A 16,442-nucleotide genomic window follows, 5' to 3' on the forward strand; every position below is an offset into this window, starting at 1 on the left:
TTAGCCAGAAGCAATAATTGTGCATTTTAACAGCTCATTTGCTTTCACTACACTTCTTGTTTCTTAGCACATTAGATTTTACACAGCTTTGAAGTAACTCCTTGTGATGGTTCAAATGGGCATTTGTGTTAGATATAGTGCAGTGGAAGAAATCTCTAATACTGGCTGCACATATTTTTATATGCATAAGCAGTATCTATCCATCTCAAAAATGATTTATTTATACCTCTCATAGCAATAATAGATGAAGGTTTGACATTTAACATATAAAAGTATTTTCCCAATTTTTTGGTTTTTTTGTTTGGTTGGTTTTGGTTTTTTGTTGGTTTTAATACAACTACGACCATGAATCAGATACTCTCTGAGGGCTATCAGCACCAAATGGGAGAGGTATATTTACATAATATATTCTTAGCTGTGTCCAAACACAAGAATCATTTCCCAGATGGGTGAATGCAAAAGAATTAAGAACACTGATTTCTGAGAAGTCCTTTTGCTTGGGGAATTATGTGAGAATGCTATAGCATTCATAAGAGATAACTAGAAAGTTATACAGTCAGCTTCTGCTGCAAAATAGTGGCCCATGCTAGAGTAGCAAGGGATGAACTGAAATGTGTGCTGCAGCCTCAATGGTGGGATTGTAAACACACTTTTCTTCAGTTTTAAATACAATACAGTGAAATTAACCTTATTTTAAATTATTTTTGCTGTTGAAGTTTCTTGAACTACTGAAGTTTCTTTCAATACAATGGAAAGCTTGTTATTTATAGAAGAACAACTTTGGACCAAAGAAATTGGAACAGTATTATAACATTGACATGGGAAAAAAAATGGGAAAAAAAGAAAAAAGAAAAACATAATACAGGCTGAAGTCTATTGCATTTTCTTACTTTGGCAGGACAGTCACTTCTCTCCAGATATGGTCTTTAAAAAAAAAGGGAAATAAAGAGCAGCAGAGAGGGGAGGTTTTGATTTTTAGTCTGTGTCATTACAATATTAGGAGCAAATTTATCTTTGTAAACTCATGTGTATCTTTTTTTCATGTGCAAAATTGCCTAGAATGATATGTGATTTCTAAAATGTAAAAAAAGTAAGAGATGTTTAAGGAAAAAAGGATGAGGGAAAATGGCCCTGTATGATTTGTCTTACTGTTTTCTCACTGAGATATTTTCAAGGATCATAGCACTCTTCAATTAAAAAGGATTTGCTACATATGGGGGGTGGCTCCCCCTCATTCAGAGGTGTTAAGTTTAGCAATATCTTTTATTGATGGCAAGCAGCAAGTGTCATACTATACCAAACTTATTTTGCTTCCACTTTTAATTGAAAATATCTTGTACTCTGTTCTCAGACATCTTATTTAGGCCTTCAATACAACCACATGCTGTTATATGTGTTGTGCAAGTCAACAGCAATCTGAAAATGTACCAAGAATGTTAAATTGTTTCCATGCAGACGATAACAGGTTGTAATTCTTACAGAATGTGCTTTCCATCTTAAATATATGTACGTATAATGAGGTGAGGAACAAGTACAATTGGAATCAAAGCAAAACAATACTCAGTTTTGAAAACTGGAGTTTATCAGAAGTATGCAGCTATGGGCTTCATCTGAAAACAGAGCTATACCAGATGACTGTCTGCTAAAAGTTCCATTTACTGTTTTATCCCACAAATACATTAACTTATACAGTTAGTTTAAAGTAATTCTTAAAGAGAGCTGCAATACTGCCAATCATTTTTCATTTTGTTATTTTGGTAATTATTTAACTTCTAGGAATGTTCTATTGTGTTCTTCAAAAAACGCGCACCATCTTTTTCAAAGTCTGTCCTGTCATAATTGTAACATGTGCCTAAATGTTTCCCTTGTAGTCCTTTGCCTTTCATGACAACTTGGTAAGAAGAATTTAAAAAGGTAAGAAGGTTGTGTGGAAAAGGTAAAGGCTCTGTGGCAGTGTAGCCTGACCTTCTGGATTATAGGGATGTGAGTGATTCCAGAGGCTTAAAGGAATATTTAGTTCTTAGACATTTTTAAAAATTATTTAAATCAGTGTGAGTGTAATACAGTGTGATTGAACTTCTGTTTTCCCATAGCTGATGGTAAAAAAAGATGTGTATTAATATTGTCATGTATAGCTAAAGTATTTCTCTGTTGTGCTCCATGGTGCAGTTGTGTTCTAGTGTTACATTAATTTCTCATGTCCTTCATTTACATTCCTGGTTAAACTGTTAATCACAGAATCACAGAATGGTTTGGGTTGGAAGAGACCTTAAAGATCATCCAGTTCCAAACCCCCTGCCATGGGCAAGGACAGTTTCCTGCAAGACTATGTTACTCAAGGGCCTGTCAAATCTGGCCTTGAACATAGTTAATATGGACTTGAAATACAGGGTAAGTAAGTCTTTAATAACATTCCCAATGGCCTTTTTTCATCTTTCTGTCTATCTCCATCCCCACGTTTTTCTTTTTGTTTTTCTTTTTTTTTTAAATTCTTTCCTTTTCCCTTTCTCATGTTCATGTCTCCAGAAACTCAATTGATTTTAGACCGAGCTCTGAGATTTAAGCATATGCTCACACACAAGTTCAAAGAATTAGTAAAGACTCATTAAGATCACAAGAGTAACTGGGATCACAGATCATAAAAGTGATTAGAAAATGATCTCATCTCAAGTCTGGTAAAAAATTAACATATGCTTATAATGACTATCTGCACTTATTTAGCAATGTGAAAGGAATAATTTTAAAAATGGTAACGCAAAAAAAAAAAAGTGAAGGGAATTTTAGCTGCTGATAATTTAGATTTCAAAATATTAAAAAAAAAAATCTCAACATTTGTTTTTATCTGAACTAAACCATATACTGCAGAGTGGTAAATAATAAGTTATTGAATGATATTTCAGCTATTAAATGATTAAATATGTATTATTGAAATAAACAATGTTAATTGGAACCTATATGGAAAATAATTGGGCTTTTTTAACCGATGCTAGAAGATAATGTCCTAAAAGATTTTCTCCTCGTCTCTTGTCTTGTGTCATGCATTCCCTGCATGACAATGAGATCTTGCCAAAATAACAAATTTAAGATTATCAATTAATCCCCAATAACAGTACAATAACCGGCACATGTCATGAATGGCTAGCTTACATCCAAACAGAATGCAGTTGATTTTACCCAGGAAAACAAATGTTGTAGCACAAATTCTGTGAACAAAAGAACCACAAAGTAACAGGAAAAAAAAAAAGGCACTTTGTAATCAGTAATGTTGTGTACAGTACCATTCCTTCTCCATTCCCTTAACCCTGTTCCTAAAGGAAAGCTACAAATTACCTTCAGAAGTTGACCCTGGAGTCATAAATCTAAAAGAGATTAACAAATCACAAATCACAGACTCAGCCAATATATGCATTTTCTGGTGTATCATAAATTTCCTCACACTCAACTTCTAACTAAACCATCAATGTTCTAAAATCAATATTTAGGTTGCTCTCTCTGTCCAAGAGGGCTAATGACTTAATCATCTCCCTCTCTCCTAATAGTCTTTTTTATTCTTCTGGTTTATATTGCTATTTTACCTCAGATCATTTAATTGATTTATATAGTAAATTAACTCCAATGAAGAGTTCTGACATCTTCTCTTCCTGTTTTACATTTCCATCAGCCTTCTCAAAAGAAATAAAAGAAGCAGTAGAAAAGCTGGAATCAGGAGGATAAATTCTTCAGTGACTTCAAATGACATTTTTACACAATTTTCATTTTAATTCAAATACAAAAGCAATATTTACTTGGTGGCAAATGTGATAATTAAAATTTCATAAATGTCACTTATCAGGAAATTGCACTGTTTCCTTAGTGCACAAGATTTGGAGTTAGATAAATACCACAAAGACACTGTAAGAGCTATAATTTTCTACAGAGCAGCGATACCGTCTTCACGTTTTTGTGTGAACATTAGTTATAAAGTTGCTCCTAACAAATACATCTGAAATTATGTTCAGAGTAGTCTGCTCAAATTACATTTTCACAGGTGAAATATTTTAATTCTCCATCATTCCTTTAGTGACTATTTTTATTGTTGGTTAAAATGCTTGTCATATATTTCCGCAGGACAAATTGCCATATTATCACTTTATACTGTAAAATCTAGTACAATTACTGTAGCAATGCTTTTACTAGTTCTGTGAATTGTCTGAAGCTGGCAAAGGTTAATGAGATGCTCTTGGTGAGATAGATGGATAAGTGTGAAATTTACTTTGTGTTAATCCACTTTACATGGGAAAAGTATGGGGATAAAAAAATGTAAGCAGGAATATTTTAAATTACTGCATCACTGTTATTAAATACTTATCCTTTATGAGTTGTGGGCAAATCTAACCATGTGACTACTTTATCTGTAATGGATTATATGCTTCAAGGCTTCTTTTAATTTATCTTTCTTTTTTGAACTTACTTTCATATTTTTCAGAAAATGTGTTTCTAACTATTTAACATCACAGTCTGTCTCATATCATTCTTTAAGGCTTTGCTTTCAGGATTAGATGAGGACTGTATAGTTTTCCATGTGTGCAAATCTAATATATCCTAAGGGTTTTCAAATATATAATCATCAGTTTCACTAGACTCCCTGAAATCAGCTAGAATAAACTAAATTGTTCTAAGGCCCTCCGAAGCTGCAAAGCAAACCATTTACTTTAACAGCCAGTATCACTAGGATTCGGGAAATCGAGATAAATTATTAATATGCCCATTTTAAAGAAATGAGTACACTTAGAAGTACCTGAGCAAGTCTGGAGCTTCTCTTCCCTTTTTCTGATGAAAAATATTTGTGAATAATAAAACAGAGGTACTTTTGAAAATTTCTTCAGATAGATTATAGAATTCGCACACATTATATTTAGATCCATTTCAACAGTATACTATTGACTGATGTATGCATCAAGAATGTTATACTAAGGAGACTGCTATACCCATCAGTTAATTCTTGGATGGAAAAGTCTATCATCCTTAAAAAAACAATAAAGCTTTCCAAAACAAATAAATTAAACTGATAGTACTTATACGCTTTGCTATTCTTCAAAGGGATACAAGCTGACAGAATTTTGCCTTGGAGGTATGTGGAAACCATGGATGTTTTCCCATCCACATCAGAAGTTCATATGTCAAAATGGGATTTCAGTGACATGGATTTCTCAAGACCGATGTCATCCACTGACCGGTAACATAGAGTCTCTGTCTCTGTGGAAGGGAAAGGAAAAAACTAGCAAATGTAAGGGAAAATAACAGATGAAAGCTGACAAAGCAAAGTACTAAACTAAATCTGCAATGACAGTAAGATTTGTCCAAGAAAACTTACAAAACAGAGAAAAATTAAATTTTTACAATGTGTTTGAGGTGAAAGTATTCTACTAAGGAAAGGCATGCTACTATTCTGATAAACTGCTTATCAATTAATCAAGGCTGAAGACAAACTGAAAGATTTTTATTTTTTTTCTTAATTAAAAAAGCTTCCAAAAAAAAGTTTTTAATTTATACCTTGGAGAAGTAAACAAGGTATAAGCCTTAAAGAACTGTTACAAGAAAAAAGATATTAAAATTATTTTGATATTTGTGTAGTCACAGATATTGTGAAATCTATCTACACATGTACAGTGAGAGATTGCTTTAAAATGCCTGAAAATATAAGGCAGATGAAACTGGTTTTTGCAAATGGTAGCCCATGAAACTGGTTTTTGCAAATGGTAGCCCTTTCATGATCCTGTATATGGGTGATCTCTTTTGGAAGGAGAGCCTTCAGGTTCACTTGGAACTGTAAACACAATCTGATAGAAATCCGATTAGAAAAGCTTACATTTATGCCATTTAACTTGTTGCTTTGAAGTCTATGTTCAGATACATTTTCTGAGGTTTATCCATGTTTTTGTACATAGTTTAACATATAGGACTGTTCATTGGAGTCTTCAAGTGCTAGTATGACATGTACATTGAGGGGGTATCAAAGTTCAGATACAGAAGCAACAAATCATCTAGCTGTACAAAAAAAATGTATGCAGTCATTTGGTAGTGTTTTTCTTCTTTGATGTCATAATATGTAGAGGGCTTTTAAATTATATGGATGAGAAGTGATTTTTTACTTTAGGTTCAATGGCAAAGTTGATGGGTGTGTAAGAATTGTAGCTGTATTATAAATAATGCAATTTATCCTTAACAAGTTACTTCTGCCTTCAGCAATGAATAAAATGCCTGGTATGGAAAAAGATGATAATTCTCTCTGTGAATATAGAATCCAGCATCAGTTGTCTTGCTATAATAAACCAAGACAAATGCTTATACAGATGATTTGCTTAATTGACCAAGTCACAGAGCAGTCAGCTTTGAGGAAAAATCATCTCGGAAAGTTTATTATGCCTGGCTTGAAATAATAAGCCAAATGAACCTTTGGACTGAGGAAGAGCGAGCACCATTGCTTTTGCTAGTCTAAAGGGATGTGGACATATTTTGCCCAGCAATTTGTCAGAAAAAGACAGGAAAGTGCAGGCATTAGCAAACAGCTACATTATCTTGGCATTCTGGACTTGGGCATCAAATAATATTGGCAGAGCTAAAGAATTAGAGTAAAGCAAAGCATCTGTAACAGAACAGTCTGAAGGGGAGACCACTGAAGATTACTCTGTCAAACAATAAATAAATAAAAAGTGCTTTTGCAATACATTTAGAGACTAGTCTGTAATGTTGATCAACATATCATGAACTTAGCCTCATGAGACAATGTAATTGAGATGCATACATGTAATATTTGTCCTATAAATTATTTTAAATAACAAGTAGGAGGATACTCTGGGCCAGATTCCTAGTTGATAGAAGTAAATTTATGCATAGTTTCATGTAAATTTACAGTGTCTTACTATGTGGTCCCCAAAAAAATAATTAAATCTTTTAAATTACTTGCAGTTTGAAGGAAGATACGTGAAACTAAGTTATGCAATTTTCATCAAATATGAAAATAAGAAAAGTGGTGTTTTGTTTTCTTTAACTTTATGTAAGGATTTGGCAGTGGAAATTTGAAAAGCTCAAAAATGGTGATTAAAATCCAAATTAGACTTTTTAATCAGCACTTAAAAATCTTCCAAATACTTGATTAATAATAAATGAAATTTTATTCATTAGTGTGGCAATTTGATGTAAATTTTTAATGAATATATTGGCTTTTAAACTTCCACGTTGTTTCAAATCATCATATAACTGTAAGAGTATTTGTACTTACATATTTTTCTACTGTGATCTTAGCTGTGGATACACTTTCGGAATACAATCTTGACATAATACACAAATCCTGCCATACTTTTCCACACTGAGAAAAAAAATGTTGACCAATCAAAATATTTGAATTAGTGGCAAATAAAAATTATAGTGGGCTGTTTTGCCAAATGACTGACTACCCTGACTTTCACAGTTTCCCATGGTCCTCTTCTGATTTCTGTGGAAAACACATGTACTGAACAGCTCTGAGAATTAAACTGCATTCTTGAATGATTTCATATAGATTACAGTGTGCAAGTATGAATTTCAGTGGTTTCATAACGGCATCTGACCTTTTTGAGGTTGTAACTCATTCCTCCAAAAAACAGACTAAGAGGTGGGAACTTGAACTTTACCTTTACAAAATGTGCCAAGCCCAAGGCAAGATTAAGGTTATCTCCTGCTTTTCTTTATCAGTATGTTCCTGTTAGCTATGCACACAGAATCATATCAGGGCTATTAGAACTGAAAAAATCTGAGTTTCTTATTGACAAAACAGACTTTGACAAGTATAAAGTAACTAATTTTTCTTAAATAATTACAATTTATATTATTTTCTAAATTAACAAACTGGTTTCAATATTGCTGCAATAGTATGTTTAATGTGTTTTAACAGAGGCAGAGTAAGAGAAATTTACCAAAATCAGCAATATTTTATATATGCTTAATGTATGGTATTGACTTTCTTTAGATTATTAAAAACAAACAAAAAAGATAACATTATAATGGAGGAATCATCTTTTTAGTCTCTTTCATCTTATTTCTGTGAAGATGTTCGCATCTCTTATCAATCTGGTCAGAACTTAAAGTGAAGTGCAGAGGTGGTGGGAGTACAGAAACCCTGCCTGGAGAGTATATGTATAGCAACAGATGAACTGGAGCATCTCAGGAAACAATTCAGTTCATAAAGAGCCAGTTTAGTTTTACAAGTGTAAGCATGCCCTAAGTATTTTTTTTTCAGTTTAGTTTTACAAGTTTAGCTTCATAAGTGTGTTTTGTTACCCAGCAAGCAGCACATAAAAAGGTGACTGTCACTGTAGGAGATCCCTAGTAAGGGAGGTTGTGTATAACTAAACTGAAGGAATAGAAATTTAGGATTGTGATAAGACTCAGACCTCTGGGAATATAAAATTTCCAAGGAAAAATATAAAACTTACAGGACTCAGGAACTGCAGATGCAAGAACTAACTCTGGGCAAGAAAATGAAGGTAATATTTTTGTTTAATGAGTGTGTCATTTTTCTAAACAATCTTAGGAGGAGAAGGAAGGTGAAGGATGAGTAGAAATGGAGCTAACAGTGTCAGAAATAAATAACGACATGCTGAAATATCTGATAAAATTTCCAAATTAGTACTCTCATTGCAGACATCCTAAGATTATAAGAAGGCTAGAGTGGCATTTTTTCCAGGTTTTGGTTTTGATTTGGTTTTGTTTTGTTTGTTTGTGTTTTTTTTGTTTGGCTACTTGGTTTTGTTTGTTTGGCTTTTTTTTTAACTGCTGGGCTTTTGTAAGTAACTCAGAAATGTTAATAACCTGGAGATACTACAAAATTCAAAATTTAAGACAATTTTTTTTTTTTTTTTTGATGGAGGACAGTTTAAAGCTCTCAAGAAATAGAACTGTTCTATTTAAATTCTTCAGAATTCTCTTGCTGTTTTGAAAGAATCCCACACCCAAATGATAGGTAATTATGTGAAGAAGAGCAAAAAAATCACGAAAAGCACCAGCAATCTTAGAGTTGTTGTAGAAGTAACTTAAATTGGACAATACAACTACCAAATCAAAATGGGTCAGTTGATTAACTACAATTATGGCACTCAGCAGCTGGCAGGTATCAAATTAATATAGCTAATAATAGCATCAAGAGATTATTTCAGCTGACAGCCAATTCATATGAATTCCAGCCTCAAGTATATACAGAGATTGTCTCATTCAAAGCAGAAACCAAATGTAATGAAGGTAACTTTTCAGAATAATCTGCAAATAGTTTATCCTTCAGTTCCTAAAGCAAATATGGACTGATGATTTCCCTACAAAATACTTTACTAACATCATGTTGGGATGGATCACAAGAATTAGCACATACCTATCTTGCTAATATTTTTCAGTCAATTCTGATAAGACGCAACAATTTATCAATTTTGTTTACTTAGATCCAGGGAACTGTCGTGGATGAATTGTTATAGAAAATTTATACTCAGTTCAGGTATGCAGAAGAATCTACACGTTCCTGTCTGTGACAAAATTCAGCAAAATTATTGGTGTGATTTTTGCTTTCCCAGAGAAAGAATAAATGCAAAAATAGTCATTTGACTTTTACAGTTTACACGAACTTTATAGCTCATAATACTTTCAGAAGCAGGTGTCATTAGATCCAGGGTTTTCTTTGTGGCTTTTGGTCTTCGTAAATCTTAAAGTTAGGTTTTGAATATCTTGATCCTTGCCTCTCTACAATATCAGCTTCAGAAAGCAGAATGCATTCATCTGTCTTACCTGAAAAATTCCTAATTCTTCCTATGAGGCTATCTTCAATGAAAACTGATGTAACGATTAGCAATGCAAACTAAAAAATAAAAAAATAATAGGAGCCAGACAGAGAACAAACAATGTAATGAAGCAGAAATTTATCCAGCCAAATACTTGCTGAAGTCCTAGATAAAATGCATCTTTGAATGTTGTTGATAGTGACAATTTTTTTTTTATATACCAAGACATAATCCAGTAAATTATGACAACTTCTCCACCAACTGAGTTTTATTGGACTACTAAAACTGAACATGCATCTACTTTAGATATCTGATTTTGGTTTGGACCCTGACAGCCTTCAAGCCTAGAGCATGGAATTCAAAAGAAAACCAGGAGTATAAAAAGACTGTCAACTTTCTTTTGGGATTCTTGTGACAAACAAATGAGTCTGCAGGACTGGTTTAGTCAGAGACTCATAAATAAGCAATTAAAACCACAAATTGAGACTTACGCATTTTAAAGAATTTCAGTGCTGTGTAGAAACTAAGCCACAGCATGGGAACACAGGAGCCCTACCACAAACATTGCATCAAACCCCAACACCTCACAGCACTGTCCAGTAGAGCACCAGCAGATGCAGAAGCGGCATGTACTCAGAGAAAAGGAGCTACTAGCTGTGTTCTTTTGGAACAGAGCAGTTGTCTTGATTCATCTTTGGGCACAAGATGAACATTAGAGTTTTGATCCAAGCTGTTAGTATTATGAAGAAGCCACTGCTGAGTGCACCCTTGTGATTACAGCGCACATTATTTAGACTCCAGCCCTTGATGTGAAAATAAGCTCTGCCCAGAAAAGTCACTAGTGGTGGCAGACAGGCTGAACAGGGTATACCTTCCTGAGCACAACACAGACGGCACTGTGGGACAAGAAAGAAAGTTGTGTCAATATGCTACATTACCTTCGCATCTGGGAGGCTCCCAGCAATCCAGCAAGGTACTGAAGAGGATCGGGTGCTGCAGGCAAAAAAAGTGCGTACTGGTCAGACCAAGTAACACAGGAAGTTAGCTATTACACCATGGGAATGGTGTAAAATATATGTATTTAATTTATTGCTTAAAATTAATTTTTATTTTAATTTATAGTTTGTTTTAAAATTCCTTGTGTAAAGATATCAGCAGATGTAAGAACTTGACATCATGAAATAACCATGGGCTTGAAATGTCCAGGCAAGAACTGTATAAAGCAATGTGTATTGTGGAAAGAGATTAGTGACAGGCAAGACGAGCTTTATAAATTTTTCAGTCCCACTCTTAATCCAATAAAAGGCTGGAACCCAAAGGTCATGCTCCACAAAGGATGGGAACTTAATAGTCAGGAGGTCATTACTGTACTTTCTAGAGCTGGACTTTCTAGAGCAAACTTAGTCAAGACTGAGTATCAGAAAACTAAAGGCACATTTTGCAAAATACTATAGATCTGTTATTCTGTGGTTAGGAAATAGCCTCAGCAAAAAGTCACAGTTTTCAAATGTTCAGAGGCAAAAGGAAGTCTGAATTCAAACTGTTGGGTTTTTTTGTTTTGTTTGGTTGGTTGGTTTGGGTATTTTTTTGTTGTTTTTTTTTTTTAAGTTGCATACAACACAGTAAGGAACAGACTTTTTAATAAGATGCTAGATTTTGGCTGTTGGCTCAAGTGATTTCTGAACACTACATATGGGGTTGCGTTTTGAAACAGGTCTGGCTGCAGGTGATTTTGTCAAGGCCCCTACAATACTGGAGGGAGCAAATTTCATGAGGTAGCGCACTTTATCATAATTTTTTAATGCTCTCCGGTTCATTTGGGAGTAGTATTGAAGAGTTCTACAGAGAAGCCTGTACTTAGAAATGAAGCAAGAGGGTCATCTCTACTTATTCTTCCATGTTGCTCTTTTGCCATTGGATGAGGGAAGGGAGGAGAGCTACACAATAGAAACTGCTGGCAGTTCTTCTCTTCTCTTGGAATTCAATGTAGGTGGGGAAATGTGCTAAATTTTCAAAAGTTTTTTTTTCCCATTTTTGAAGCAGATAATATGGAGCCAGATTATTAATAATTATGCTGCCATGAGATGTAAATCTAAACCTTTAGGTTCCTTTTGCATTGCAGCTGAAAGAAAGGAATAAAAAAACAACAAAAACAAACCCTAAAAGCCAATTCATGAATACTTAATGAATAAGCAAGCATTTACATCATATAAATATTTTCTTTCTCCTTGTCAGTATTCAGGGGCTGTATTGCCATCTGGCAAAGGTTTCAGTTGACTAACACTGAAGCAATAAATTAATATAGTAAAAGATGCTACCAACAGTTTTAAACCAATTAAAATGCTTGAAGCAGACTCTGTGTATGTTAAAATGTCATGTCTGATCCTGCAGCACAGAACCAAAGAACTGTAATGAGCCAAGTGTGAATGAACAAGGATTGCAGGATTCAAGGGCATTGCTTGGTGTGAGCCTTATGGCATGCACAAATATTATTGTAATTCAAAACGTTAAGTAGTCTGACCCATATTAGGGTGGATGCTACTTTCACCATAGAACAGAGTTTGTCTTATGTTTTTGTAGTTTTTAATTTGGATCCAGTAAGAGCAAAAATGAGTGTAAGTCATATGAGTATTTTAGTTTTCCTGTGACCATCCAAAACCTGCATGGAAAAATGATGCAGAAAGCCTTCACATTAGAAAGGGGTTTGCTGCTTGAAGAGAGGGAACAGCAAAAGAGAGCACTGGGGACAAGGACAAAGCAACAGCCCCTTCTGTGGGTCTGTCTTGCCTGAGCTTGGACTATAGACTAGTGGCTGGGCTGTGCAGGACCCTGTGTCCAGAGCTGCCACTTCAAGCGCAGGGTCCCTGCAGCCATTCTTCTAAGAAACCAAGCAGAGCTTGCTGCTGTCTTTTGAAAAGGCTGGTTTCCTCCAACTCTTTGTGGATACTGCAAAGGTGAATGCCACACTTAGAAGTCTAAGGCTTTCCTTCCAGAAATCCCTCACCATCTGACTCCTTTCTTCGGGAAAAATGTCACTGGAATTGCAAGCTGAATGAAAATCTCTTAAAGAAGTGATGCAGAACAGTGCCATAACCTCCCGTGAAATGAGCTAAAGAATTTTATTGAACTTTATGGATTTATTTTTTTTAAAAGCTGTACTGCATACTTTGTACTTTGCATACCCTCAAAAGGGTGCTATCAAAGATCTTTCTCAAAGTTTCCAGGGTAGGAAATACCTATGTGACTATTCAAGACAGGGAAGAAGCCTGTTCCTAAACCTGTCAGCTTGGTATGTTGTTTTTTTTACAACATAAGAAGAAAAGAAAAAAGAAATCCTCCAAAAATTACTGTATCAAAACTATGAAAACAAATTTTGAAAACATGCCACTCTTTAACTTTCTAAAAACACAGTTTATGAAGGTAGCAATTGTGTGGCCATGTTTCTAGAAAGCACATAACACTGTTAATGTCTTCTGCAACTGTAGTGATTGTAAAGCACAAATATGTGAAGAAGTTTTTTTGATAGTAAATTAATACTATGAGAAATAAGTTGGAACAATGCAATAAGACTTGCTAATGGCAAGATCATGTTAGAATGGGTTTTTTTTGCTCTTACGTGTCTATCACTAAGGATCAGAGCTAGCTGAATTACACATGATAAAGTACCAGGACAGAGTTGTATCTTTTAGAGATATGAGTGCTAACAGAAAACTGCTACTGAAATATCTGATATTTGAACTGACATAGTATAATAGTTGAAATATCTTGGAAGCACAAATGATCCTTTAAATGTGGGCTGTTCACATCACTGCATGAGAGAGAAAACTTGTCCTTTTTCATGCATGGCAATGATTTAAAGAATGTTAAAGGAAAATACTGGGTTTATGTAGGCTTTTTCTGACTATGTATTGCTACTGCTTTGTGCACTCATACAAGTCAGAAGTCCTAACCTTTCATTTATGATAAAATAAAATAACAATTAAAAAAATAAAAAATAAAAAAAAATAAAATAAGGACAAAAGCATAAACATCTCTAAATCCTTTTACTGGATTAAAATGCCATTTTCATCTGAGCTGTAAGATCTGACATAACATCTGTCATAATGAATTGAAAATGCTCAGAGTACTGGAGTGTTAAGGGAGAATTTTACACAGATTTCATAAGAACTACTTGATTATATAATATTATCATAGAACGTATGTATGCTAACGTAGAGGAGGGTTTTTTTTAGATGAAATGTCAATCTTTAATGCTATGATTTATTGAAACCCAGACATTTTTCATGAAGATACTTAAGGTAAGGTAACTTCTTTTAATGTCTCTATAAGTAGAGACACTTGAGAATTAATTTGCAACTACCTGTGACAGACCATCCCCGTGTATATGCTTTGCAGTGATGTTTTTAAAATAATTACCATAGACTATTGTATGTCAGGGAAAGAAAAACAGAACCTACATCCAGAGCTACCTTGAGAAACAAAGCAAAGAATGGGTTGTTTATAGCACCCTAATGGTATAAAATGCCTTTCATCAGATGGGAGGTAATACACTATTGAAAATATGTGAAGCAAATGTTTACCAAATATTCTTTATTTTAGATATGGGCAAATCTTGATAATGAACACTGCTGAAATTTTTAGTCCCACTTTGTATTTTCTCATAGGAAAGGGGCAAGTTCCCTTTGCTACTGGGGGGTGCACTGGGCTCAGTGTGCAGCAGCCTCAAAAAGGCAGACAGACCACCTCATCCCACCTTCTCAACAGAATGTGACATGGAGTCAACAGGGAAAACAAGTATGCCCCTCAGAAAAATAAACCTTCTACTCTATTTAAATACCTCAAATTTATTGATTCTCCCCACGCCCCACCCCCCCAAATATGCTCAGATTTAAGTGGTTTGAAAATTGACCTGGCTTGTGTAGCATCATTCCGTCTCTTAACAAGGTGACAGTGTGGTCAGCAGTCAGTCACAGCCTGGGAATGCAGGAACTTCCAGTTTTTATAACACTGGTTTAAATTGAAAGGGCAAAATATGCAACAGAACAAGATTAATCTTTAAATTCAGATACCTCAGATCTTCTGGGGAATTGAATTAAAATAATTTGAAAGTGTATCCAGTGCCCTTGCAGGCCATGTTATAGTTGCAGTGAACCACTTTTAATTGGTGTGTTTTAAGGACTATTCTATTAGTTGAATAATGCAGTGTTGCTGTTGATGTTTAAAATCCAGGTAACTCTTGTGTACCTTTCCAGTTGATGTATCTTAATGAACTAGTGCCAGCTGAATGGACTGAGTCATTGGCCTATTGACTCATGTTCAAAATAACACTTGCAGTTTAGTCTAATTTTGTCTAAAATTATACAGGGCAGTTACAATCTCCAGGGAAGGTTCTGTATAAAATGGAGATGGCATTCCCAGACCAGACTGGCGAGACAATTGAACAGATTTTTGGTAGGTATGATTGTTAATGCTGTTGTTCACACTGAGTTTTAATATGTGCAGAAAAACATTTTTATTTGTTTCAGGGTCTTTGCAAAACACTGCCGTGTTAATTTCATTGAGGTAACTCAAAAACACCATTTTCAATTACATAAGCAACTTTTAAATAAAGGAAAGCCAGAAGAATTAAGAAATGTTAATTGATATATTCAATCATGGTGATCTTTTCTTTTCTGCAGTCTGTGCATAATCGTTATAACTGATAATAAAAACCTCTTTTGGTTCTGAAACAAAAACATTAGCAGTATGCAAATTGGCAGAAATACCAGTGCAGCAGTTCAAACAGGTGTAGTGTAATTCAAATCTTGCTACACAGTATTCTACCCTAAACTTGCTTTGATAGCCAAAGAAATGGTAGATTGAACTTCTGCTTAGAGAGTTATCAAAGCTAAGGTGCTCTCTTTATTTTTATCAATTTAGTTGCAAAATTATTATCCTAGACAAACCCTGATGGAGTTATTATAGTTCACACATTTTACATCCCAAGCATGATACTTCTGCAAGAAAGAGACAGGGATTTTCAGCAATTGTAAAAAAGAGACTTTGTGAGGTTCATTAAGGCTTCCCCATACTGAGAATTAGAATGGAAATAAAGATTTGGAACTTGAAGGCATACCCAAAACTATTTAAATTTTGCCTCCTTCATATTTATTAATATGATAATTTGTTTTAAATTGCTATTTCCTGCACTCCAGAGAAGCCAGGAATATAGAACTAGAAAAGGGTAAATCTTGAACATATTCTTTCCAGTGGTTTCAGTGAGTTATATCCTACCTGAGCTTTAGTTCCTGAATAAAAACAATAATTAAAAATCACACCCCAAACTAAGACAAAAAATTAAGTATAATTATTGTATAACTGGAGACTTTACAAATTCCTACATTCTACCTGAACGTTACCTCTTATGCAAATCTTATGCAAGTCTTATGCAAATACTGTTTTTCTGTACAGCGTAAAATAATTTCATAAAGGGAATAGTTCAAAATATATATTAGAAACTGTTTTCTCACAGTGAACTTTAAAATCCAGTTGTCTTCTTAAACAATGCTGCAACTTCACTTACATACTACTTTCTACTCCTGTTTGATCTCCGAATCTGTTGTATCACATGTAAAATTGTATGCTCTTTAGAATATTTTGTAGAATGTGTTATAGGTCTTC

This window comes from Pezoporus wallicus, unplaced genomic scaffold (genome assembly GCF_028554395.1).
Source record: "Pezoporus wallicus isolate ANWC-B61680 ecotype Strahan unplaced genomic scaffold, APGP_CSIRO_Pwel_v1 contig_6872, whole genome shotgun sequence".
Classification (NCBI taxonomy): Eukaryota; Metazoa; Chordata; class Aves; order Psittaciformes; family Psittacidae; genus Pezoporus; species Pezoporus wallicus.